Here is a 12,203-nt window from a genome sequence, read left to right on the forward strand (position 1 = left end):
GAAGAGCTTCATAGTGCTGCGCTCAAACCCTTGCGCCACCAGGGAGGCCCCTGTGGTCAAAATTTATTAATGACTTGTTAGTTTATTAAGTCTGCCTTAAGAAGGTACCATAAAACTGCCTGACTTAACAGAAATATATTGTTTCATAGTGTTTGGAGGCTGGAAGTCTAAGATCAAAGTCTTATGGCTGTGTGAGGAAGAATCTGTTTCATGCATGTTTTCCAGCTTCTGGTGTTTTTTTGGTCGATCTTTGCTGAATCTTTATTGTAGCAGCATTACCCTGGTCTCTGCCTTTATGTTCACATGGCATTCTTCCTGTGTATGTATATGAATTTCTCCTGCTTGTAAAGACATAAGTAATAGTGGATCAGGAGGTGAACGTACTTTAACTTGGTGTCATTTCACCTAATTGTACCTGAAAAGACACTGTTTACAAATAATATCACATTTAGTGGTACTGAGGGTTGGGATTTAATATGTAAATTTTAGAGGGACATGCCAACTCTTAACAATAGATTTTAGAGAACAAGGTCGAAGCTCACTGAAGATAGTGTTTCAGTATATGTAATTTTGTTCCTCCTCTGGGTCTCCAATGACATGGTTTTTCTGATACTTTTCAGAACTTAAGTACTAAGAGTAAATACACTAATGTTTCTACTTTTGTCTAAGATACTTGATATTCCTGTGCTCTAGAGAAATTCCTATCCAAATAGATAGGGTTATGATTGCTTAGAGATCAAGAACCTGAACTTTGCTAAGAGCAAGCAGGTTTGCAAATTTTAGCAGCATTGACATTCTAAGAAAGAAAGTAATGAATTCTAGCTTTCAGAAATTCAAATCTGATTGTTAATGCAAAAGTGCTTGGGGTTAATATAAAACTCACCAGAAGTAAAATATTTAGAGTAACTGGAAGTTTCACAGAATTTTAGAACATAGGGATCAGAACATCCTTCTCTTAGGAAAAGAAAATTATTCCCCAAATAAAGAACACAGTGTCTGTTATTTCATTCTTATTCATAATGTTCTTTGAATATTTCATTGTTTTACCTCCTCAAATATTGCCCTATATAGCAATTCCAAAAGTGACCTATATAGGAAACATGGTTCTTTGCCCAGTAAAATTATTTTAAGGGTTAAATTTTCAGTTAGAAATTAAATTTAATAGTTAAATTAGAGAATAATTTCTCTTAGAGAATTGTATTTGAGTTAACCTTGAGGAACTCTCTGTATAAAACACTATGCCTTAGTTAGAGGAAATTTATAAATATTTCCAGCTCTTTTGGATTCATTAAAATAATCCTCTGTTGAATATTTTTGACTGAAAATTAGTATTTTGCCCTTTCATTATTGCTAATAAAGGAATAATTTTACCTGGAATGTGGATACATAAAAAATGTCATGAGAGCACAAGTTCCTGTAGAATTCAATTACTATGCCTACAGTATTTTGTTTTTAATGTTTTTATAATTGTCATTTAAAAAATATGTTCTTTAACAGTATTAAGGTATTTCTGAATTTTTCACTCAGATGAGGGAGGATACTGTTTTTACCTGTTGTCTTGGGAATCTTTTGACTTGATGGGTCTCTCACCCATGAATAATTGAACAGTGTTGGATTGTAAAGTCTACCAAAGCAGCAGTAACTCAGAGATTTGTATTTATCTCATAAGCTACAGATGTAGTGAGGAAGCAATTCTGTCAATTCTATATAAAGCTTACTTTCTAGAGTGTAGTATGAGGGATTTTCATGGAATGAGAACTCAAAATACTTGATAGTCAAAGAATCAGTAAGTACATGACAGAAATCCATGAAGGTTCATTATGTTTCCTTGTAGTAATAACCCTGCAGAAAATTTAAATGTGTCTAAGTGTGAATTTACACTATTACAATGTAAAATAAATGTAAATGTAAAAAATTATATTGATAATTACTACAAATTGAGGATATGTATTTTGCTAGAAAGAGTACCTGGCCTTCCTACAATAATGAAACAAAACCAGTGGGTTAAAGGTAGGGATTAATTTCCTACTGTAGAAAATTGAGCTCTGAAATGATATAAATGCTGATTTTCAGGAAAGATGTTTAGAATAATTAAACTTTCTCTGACTTGACCTTTAAAAATAGATCTTGTATTCCAAGGGTAAAAAAAAAATCATAAACATTAAACTTTAGTAAAATAATTGTCACTTTAGTGGAAATAATTGCTTCTCCGATCATGATACAACATAATCTCTCTTTTTTTTTTAAAAAACGTAATCTCTTGAAGAAAACTAAAGTTCTCTTTCTTTCCTGCCCCCACTTCTAATGGTCTGTCTGTTAATAGGAATAATATGTGATAAAATTATGTATTTTTTTTGCATTGGTCAACAAAGCCTAGTCTACTTTAAAATGTATTCTCTTTCAGTTCACAAAGTAATATTCCTAAATTAGCTACTCAGTATCTTTGTATTGGAAAGAGAATAAGCTTACTCTGTGCTTCTTAGTTGCTGAGTTGTCAACAGGCAAATAACACACTTTTTTTTAACAAGATGGGAAATTTCCTACTTATGAAAATTAAGAATGTTGATGATCTCTGTAGTAATTTGGCACAGGGTTGCCTATTCCTTATAAATTTTTTCTAGGAACAATTGAAACAGTATCCACTGTTAACCTCAAAACCAGAAGTAAAATAGATTAACCGAGATCAGATTTCTAGTGAAAGTTTTGTCCCCTTATGTAAGTTTTCTTCTTTTCCTTTCTCCTATTTTTTCATCATCTTCCTTTGAAGTTTAGTTTGTCTTCTTTGTCAACTAACATGAAATATTTTATAAATAAATTTCTTTTACTTGGAAACAAGCAAAAAAAAAAATCCCGATTCAATATGTGATTCCACAAATAGTTTTGGAATTCATATACTGGAAAACTGCCACATATTCTGTGGAATGTTGCATCATCCTAAAAAACTCATCATCCTAAAAAAATATTCCAATTAATTTTCTCAGAAATATCTGTGTTCATATTTTTATGGGTAGAGATGTCAATGATTTACCTACCTAGTCATCTATCTACCTACCCATGTAGATAGGTATCTACATAGATACCTATGTAGATAGGTATCTATCTTACCTACCTATGTACTCAGCTATCTCCTCACATACAAATATGCAGTATGCATATTTGCAGATATTTATATTTATTTGTAAGAACAGAACAGAAAAGTTTAAGAATCATTTACCTAATATAATATTTTAGAAATTATTCTGATGAAGTTTGATTAGTATATACATACTAATTGTCAATTTTCCTTGGTTGGTTGCTTTCAACCCAAAGTATACATATTATTTATTATAGTTTCATCTGCCATTCAATCCCCAGACCCTTACATGAGGGCTGATATATGGTGGGATTTCAGCAAATATTTGTAGCATGTGTTAATGAATGATTGCTTGATTTAATGAACATTTATTACTAATCATTCCTCCAATATATGTTTCAACTAAGAGTAAGCGTATTACTCTTAGCAAGAATTATGAAATTTTGGGAGTGATAGAAGCACTTTAATCTTTGCATCTGAAATAGTTTCTTAAAGAAATCAACTGTTAAATGTTAGAAATCAGTTAATTGGGTTCATTTATTAACTAAATAAGCACTGTGATTTAAAGAATTGGCATTCAGTCCAGCTAATGGGATGAAAGGAAGGAAGAGAGTCATTTTCTTCTCTGGGAAATTAGTGAAGTCGACATGGTGTTATGATATTTTATGACTATAGTTCTCTGCCTCCAGTGTCTCATAAATATTGATTACTTGAGAGTACAGTGAGATAAGCTGGAGAATTACCTAAGAAGAAGGCCAAGAAGAGAACAAAAATCCATGTGACTGGAAGATATAATTCAACCTAGAAGCAAGCTTATGTCTCCATTTGACCAGCAGAGCACAGTTCGAGCAGAGACTCTATCTGCTAGAGGTGGCAATGATAGAAATTAAAAATAGGTTTCCAGGGAGGTGTTAGAAAAAATTTAAAAAAGTATAACAAGCTATATACAAATGATATTTTCTTCTATTAAATGAATGTGGTAGAGAGTTATGGGTAAGCCTATACCTGTAGCTGTTAGGAGTTAAAACAATCAGGCAAGATAACTACACATGCAATTACAAATTCATTTATTCTCTATTAGAAATATTGCTCTAAAATGTGTGGGTTTTTTTTTTTTTGGTGCATGTGAGTCTGCTTAATGCAAAATGGGGGATACTGGGAAGAATAAACAGGCTGAGTAAAGGCCTGGAGGCATAAGAGAATATGGATATTTGGAGAACAGTGTAATTAATATTGTCACAGGAGATGGAGATGAGACTAAAGAAGTAAGAAAGTTCAAAAGTTCCTATGTGCTAAGGTAAGGAATCTGTGCTCTAGCCATCATTAAAGTGAAGTGAAATATTTTGGAGTTTGGAGTGGAGTTGTCTTTTTAAGGGTCATTCTGACATCTTTATAGAAGGTGAGTTGATGGTTCTTTACTAGAGATAACAAGACCATTAATTGAAATTTTCAATATGCTAGAAGTTACATGTGAGTATCAATTGCAGATTTATTATGAGTTAGAAAAAGAGAGAACCTTAGGTACACTGAGTCAAGGGTGTTGTGGGAGCAATTGAATGGATGTTGATGACACTAATCAAGTTTGGGAAATGAGGATGTGTAATTTGGGGGAGAGTGTAGCAAATTCCTATTGTAATTTGTTGAGACTGAATTTCTGTGTAACATATAAGTGGGATGATTATTGGCAGCCTTTAGAGATAACGCTCAGAATTCAGGAGAGAGATCTGTCTAAGAAACTTGAACGTGATTGTCTTTTACACATATATTGTAAGTGAAGCCAAGAAAAGTGAGATGAGGACCCAAATGAAACCATAAGTAATACACATTTTAAGCATGAGAAAAGATCCCTTGAAGGGCTCTGAGACGGAATAATGAAAGAGTAACACCAAAAGATAATGGAAATATGGAAGCAAAAAAAAAGAGTCAGTTTCAAGGTGTCAGTAATCAACAATGTCATAAGTTGGAGAAAAGACAAGTTAAAACAAGGACAAAACCCCTGAAAATTAGACTTGGAAAATAAAATGTCAATTTTGACTGTCAAATGAGGCATTTCAGTGAGTAATCAGAGTTGAAAACAGTAAGTGAAGAAAGCAAAATGCAGATTATCCTTTCATGAATTTTATTTGTAAATTTATGTTTTTAAAAAAGATTTATTTATTTATGCATACAAGAGGTGGTGTGTAGGTCAAAGGTGCGGAGGGTGAGAGAATTCACTAGAGAGAGAGAGAGAGAGTGGAGAACAGAACAGGCAGACTGACTGAAATACACTGCTGAGGGGAGCTCCTTCAAGACAGGAGAGGTCTGCTGCGCCATGTGGGTCACCTCCCTGACAAGGGATTGAACTCATGCTGCAGGGGCTGTGGATAGCTTCACAGTGCTGAAGCTTAATCCCTTGCCCCACTTGGGAGGCCCTATTTATATATTTGATAGAGGAGTTAAATAGCACAGATTATATCATGGAAGATGTCTATATTCTGTGAGTTACATAAATAAGTTTGTGTTTGCATACCACAGGAAAAATATGTAGCAGAAAGGCATCATTTGAGACAGAAAATAAAGGCTATGATGGAATGATTTAGTGAAGCAAATTTCCTGAGGAGCAGTTTTGAGATCCTGGAGAGAACCTACCTACATATACATATATATATGTATATACATATATAGGAATACATACATATATATTTATACATACACATATATAGGAATATATATATATGTAGGAATATATATAGCTACATATATAGCATCTACCTACACACACATATATATGTAGGAATAGATGTATTCTCTATAGAAGGTGAATATATGTAGGAATATATATATGTAGGTAGATGCTATATATACTATGCTATATGTGCTATATGTAGCTATATATATATGTGTGTGTGTGTAGGTAGATATATAGTACTATAGCCTTGGACAATAATGAGAATAGAGGAAGTTAAAAAAGGAGGAAGCAAAAGAGGGAAGGGAAGAGGGAGGAATCGAGCGTCTACGTATTATACAAACCCAACCCAGAATATCATAAGCGAAAATGGAATGGAATTAGTTTCTATAGAACTAAAGCCAAAGGTTCAAATTCATCATTGCTCTCACAATCTTGTTCTTTCATGGTCCTGGCTTAATTCTGTACACAGACTCTCTTCCTATCATTAAATCAGTGGTTACCCTGAGGTCCAAATTCCACTCCTCTCATTTTAACATCCTCAAGGGAAAAAGTTCTAGCATTGTTACATGTTGGTTTATCAGTCCAGTGAGCTTAATCTGCTTGCCCTTCCCCCGATTATGGACAGAAATGGGGGTGGGGAACCATGGGTGACAGTATGGGAATGGGATGGAAGAGGAACCCTTAAAACTTTCTGGAACGGGGAAAAAAATAGCTGTCCTCAATAAAAAAGAAAACTTGGTATAATTCAAGAGAGGAGTTAAGATTGAGGGAGTAAAAATAATCATTATGTTTCTTCTTTGTTATTTAGGGTTTTTTGGTGAAGTTCTAGAAGAAGTTATAAACATGAAAATAGTTGGGATCTAGTAGGGAACTTGCAGATGATGATGGAGATTTGCAAATTTCAATAAACTGGAAAGAACGTTGACCTGGATATGTAAAGTGATAGGCAAGCTGTATGGTAATTATTAAGATAGTTTAAATGATGCTAGATTTGGCCAGAAGGATTTCTATATAATGATGCCACATATCTTTTGTATAAGTTTAGACAACTTTTTTCTGTCTTTCTATTAGTTTCTTTTTTCATTTTTACAAGTAAAATGTGAAAAACATGTGAATCCCAGGGCTGGTCAAAATCTTGCTATTGAGTTATAGATGTTCAGATTCAGAATCAGATGAATGTCAGTAAAGTGTTAATGGAAGATGTACACATGACTTTTTCTTGAAAAAGAAATGAGGAATGAGTTTCCATTTGATATTATTATCTATAACTAAAAAGAAAATGCAAAGGAAATAAAAGTTCACTTTTCCTTCTCCAGTTTTGAAATATATTAGAGATGATCCTGCTATACTGGTGATGTGCTGAATACATGCACTTAGATTTGAACAAACCACTGGAATATATAAAAAGAGGAATAGGCGCCTCCCTGGTGGCACAGGGGTTAAAGATAGCACTATCAAGCTATTGCCAGCCACTGCAGCACCAGTTTGATCTGATCAGGGTTGGCCAGGGAGCAATCTACATGGCGCAGACCTCTCCTGCCTTGCCCACTGCTCCCCTCAGCAACTATATTTCAGTAGATCTGCCTGCTCTGCTCCCCACTCTCTCTGGTGAATCCTCTCACCCCCGCACCTTTGGCTTACACTCCAGTTCTTGTATGTACAAGTAAATAAATCTTTAAAAATAAATAAAAAGAGGAATAGGTCTAAGATGTTACTTGTGGATCTGGAGAAACACTGAGTAGATTTATAGTGGTTACTTTCTGTACCACATTACAAAATTTGCCCAGCCAGTTTTGTCAACAGGATTTAGTCTGATTAAATTGGTAGTAATGTAAGCATTTTTCAAATATCAGTAGAAAATCTCTAGATAAGCACTAGGCAATAGCTTGCTTTTAGTTATTTCTAATAACTAATAAATCACTTATCTAGATGTTTCAGCTTTTTGGATAAATGCTGCTTTAATTTAGTAACTGTGAGGTCTTTGAAACTACCTAGACTATAGCCAAATCCCAAACTATTAGGTTCATTTGTTCATTTCAAGAGATGTAAAGTAAGATCAGTTGGGTATTAAATAGTTTCAGGAACACAAAGGTCTCATGTATATGTGTTTATGACACAGACTCTTATGTTGTACTTAATTATGTGTCAGAAACTATTTCAACTCTTCACATATATTCATTAATTTCAACTTTCACAAACATGAGATAATTTTTTTTGTTATTATTATTAGTCCAAGACTAATAATAGTTTAGTTTGATTTTACAGGTGAAGAATTTCAGGTATAGAAATTTGACATCCATTTCAAGTTAGTTTAGATCCAGAATTCCTGCCCCCAGATACAATAATTACTCTCTAAATATATACTATTTTAGAAATATTTGTATTTGGCATACAGATTTTTATTTTCCTAGATTTGATAAGATTTGGCAATGATTGACAACAACAAAAGAAATATTTACAGTGAAATACCTCCTATTTTAAAATAACCTTTATTATTTTTGACTATAAAATTAATATGTCATTGTGGTAAAGTAAAAAAAGTGAATATTACATATGAACTATCATTTACAGCTAATAGCTGTCATCACTTTGGTCTATTTTGTACTATATTAAAAATAGCAATATTTTTTATTTTCAAAATTTACATCAAATTTTAAATAAATTTTTATATTTGGCTTCTTTCATTTAACATTTGGTGAGGACCATATGTATTCCTATATTTCTACATATTCTTCAAGTATTCTTTTGGATATCACATTTTCATTTGGGTCTATCATGATATATTAACTCTCTTTTATTGTTGGATACTTTGTGATTCAGTATATTATCGTAAATAATAATCTGATAATCATTGTTATGTATTTTGAAAAAAATTAAAGAGAGTTAATTAGATCTTGAATTGTTCAGTGAAAATAAATGAACATTTTAAGGCTCTTCGAAAGAATCTCCCAAATTGCTATCCAGGAATATTATTAGCCCAGAGTACATTCTCACCAGCAGAGTGTGAAAGTACCCATCTCATCAAACCCTAATTAGCATGAGTATTTTCACTTTAAAAGTCTTTGGCACTTTGATAAGTGACAAAATTTCATTACGTTGGTGTGGTTGGTATGTTAATTTTCATTTCTTTGATATAAGATTAAACACTTTATATTTGTTAGTCATTTTTATTTTTTTATGAATTGCTAAGGTCTTTTATTACTTATTTCTTCTTATTAACCTGCAATAGAGACTTTGTTTTACACATCCTTTTCCACTCTCTCTTAATTGTCATTAATCTTCCAATTTTGTTTTTGGTGTATTTATAATTTTTCATTTGTGTGGAATTAAACCAAGTAGTTCTTTAGTTTTTGTGTTATATTTATTTTTGAGTGTATGTATGGAAATGTCTTCATCTCTCTTAAATTATATAATTTGTATTGATTTCTATCCATTGTATGTTTTCATTTCTTAAACTTTAATACACTTGAATTTCTTTTTTCATGTAAGATGTAAGGGGAGAATTGCAACATTTTTTCCAAATACTACTATTTGCACTTACTAATTTATCATGCAATATAAAGGGTTTGGTGTAGTTATGATCTTGATTTTTTCCATATGGATTTACCTGTCTTTTTTTTAAGATTTATTTATTAATGCATATAAGAGCTGGGGTACAGGCCAGAGATGCAGGGGGTGAGAGGATTCACCAGAGATAGAGTGGGAAACAGAACAGGCAGACTGACTGAAATACACTGCTGACGGGAGCAGTGGGTGAGACAGGAGAGGTCTGCTGTGCCATGTGGGTATCTCCCTGGCCAGCAGGGGATCAAACTCTTGCCTGCAGTGGCTGCTGACAGCTTCGCAGTGCTGTGCTTTACCCCTTGTACCACCAGGGAGGCCCCTCTCTTGGTTTTGGTAGTCACTTACATTACTAACCAGTGGCCCCTATTTCTATACCTCCAATATGCCGTAAAAAAATGTCTTGGAATTTGAATTGATTTTTCTGTTTAAGAGAATTATGAGAACATTTCTCTATTTCCTTAAAATATTACATTGGTACTTCAATTAAGGACTCGTTCTTGGTATTCTGAATGAGATATGTTGCTTTTAATATTTCTCTTGAAATATTGAATAGAAAACTAAATAAAGTGAGACGAAGAACTAGAACTAAATGCACATGAGAAAGGAGCATCACGGTCAGTTAGAAAAACTGCTTATTCCGATACTGACATTAATTTGCTGGACACTTAAAATTGTGGATGACAGTGTTGTCAATTATTTATAGCTATTATCATATAGATAGAATCCTAAACTGCTGAATATTAGGCAAAGTTAAAAATAAAAAGAATTCTAGTTTGATACCTTTTTTAACTGGTAAGAATAAAAATTTTCTAGAACTGAAGTGTGTTATAGATCATATCATCAGTGGTAAAATTTAGAGAACACATCACTTCATTCCCTCTTCATCTCCACTCATCTAAACTTTCTACCCTCTAGTGGATTCTGCCATTTTTTAATCTATAGGCTGGAAATTCATGGTATAAAACACCTTTATAATTGAACATCTCCTTTTGATACAGTTTACCTTTACATCTCTGAAAGACACTTCCTAAACTTGTAATTAAAAAAAAAAGAAACATATAGTGCAAATCCAATTTCCACTTAGGATATAGTGTTTAATAGCTTATAATGCTTATATTTCAGCTTGTTCTTTTCCATTAAATACGTAAAGTTGTTTTTCTGACCTTTTATGACTTGATAGAAAGATAGACTCATGAAGGTCAGTGCAGTATTATGTTATTGTTACAGATTTTGTAGAAAATTAACATTAACATTAGTGGTAAAATTCACAAAATTAATCTGTTGAATATCATTCATTTAGTCCCACAATATTAAATGTAATGATCACCATTTATCATTAAAATAACATTATAGACTTAATGATATATAATAATATGAAAACAGTTTTTAGTAATACCATATTGTTTAAAAGGAAATTAGAAGAGATCGGAAGAACATTAAGGGAGGATAAAGGAACATGTATCTTATAGGGTAGGGTAAAAAGTATCAGGCTTTTCTGCCCTCCTGCCATTAGGATTGATGACAGACGGATCTCTGCGGTCCTGAATGCGTGCCTAATGGCAGGCACCTGGAGTAGGGTGTGGGCACACGCAGGTGGGTACACCTGGGCTGGGCAGAGGCTGGGCTTATAAGGATGGTGTCAAAGGGAGAAGGAACAAGAGTGAAGGAATGGAACAGCAGTGCGAAAGAGAGATGAAAAGAGAGAAAACAAGGCTGCGAGAGAATGCTCGGAGAGCCCAGAAAGAGTGAGGATTCGATGAGGGGCTTGGAGGCCTGTGAGCCTCCTGGCTCCCAGCACCCCTGCCTGCCATGTACCTGGTAAATCCCAATAAAAGCCTGCAAAAGCCACTGAGGACTCTAGGACTCTCTCCTTCACCCTGTCTGCCCTGTGCCCATTTCTGCTGCTACAGTATCCTTTGACTGAATTATTTGATGTGAGTTATTAAAGAACATGCTAACATGACTAAATTAAATATTAGGCATGGAACATTTGGGCAATAAGAATATCTTTCCAAATTTACTGATGGTAGAAGATTGTTTTAATTTTTTTCTTTTTGTATAGTCAAACTTCGTTTTTCAAATTCTGGAGACACAAATGAGTCACCTAAGAATATGATATCAACTCATATCAATAAAAATATTCCAATAATATGAGAGTAAACTGCAGATTTTTTAAGCATAATTCATCCATATTTCTCAGCAGTTTTTAAAAATTTCCAATATTTCAATTCTATATTTCTTTGTTAATTACTAAAATGATTTTTATGATGTATTTTTTAAAAGTAACTTAAAAATACAAATAAAATTCCTGTATCTGGAAATTAAATTGCGCTAATGCAACCCTCTGCTTTGGATTTAACCTTTGGAATACTGACATGCTAACATGGCAAATGTGAATGTCACCTGTGAAGTAGTAGTAGAAGGAAATTTCTGGGCCTTAGAATTTATTTTCCAGTTGCAGGTCATTATCAGTGATCCCTGAGACATCTTATTATATATCCATAAATTTTTCTCAAGTAATAAAAATATGAGTTCTATTTACTGAGTTTATATTAGATGCTATATTCTGTACTGAAGTTTTACATATAGTAAATTTACAGATTATTTCCCAATATATGCCTATGGGTATTATCAACCTCATTTTATAAATGAGGAAATTGAAGTTCAGCAACATTAAATATCATGCCCCAGGTCACACAGCTGTTGAGTCACTTGTCTGAGAATTCAATCCGGCATGTTTATGAGGTATGAACCACTGTTTCTGCATTCTGGATATGTGCCCATATTTCGCCTAAGTAGTGAAGGGATTCCTTTTTACATGCTCCTTGATCCAAAGAATGTAAAGTGGCATAATTTCAGCATATAATAACAAGCTGCAATTTGTGTTAGTCATTTGAA

General features: G+C 33.3%; 1 protein-coding gene and 1 pseudogene across 1 annotated transcript in view; both read left to right on the forward strand.

Moving 5' to 3' along the window:
* The window catches only part of NLGN1 (neuroligin 1), an 882,121-nt gene that overhangs the window by 125,247 nt on the left and 744,671 nt on the right, over window positions 1-12,203 (forward strand). The window lies entirely within an intron of this gene.
* LOC119258049 (40S ribosomal protein SA-like) overlaps window positions 12,040-12,203 on the forward strand; it is a 33,318-nt pseudogene continuing 33,154 nt past the window's right edge.

The sequence above is a fragment of the Talpa occidentalis genome, unplaced genomic scaffold (assembly GCF_014898055.3).
Source record: "Talpa occidentalis isolate TD23 unplaced genomic scaffold, MPIMG_talOcc4v2.1 talOcc4.4, whole genome shotgun sequence".
Taxonomy (NCBI): Eukaryota; Metazoa; Chordata; class Mammalia; order Eulipotyphla; family Talpidae; genus Talpa; species Talpa occidentalis.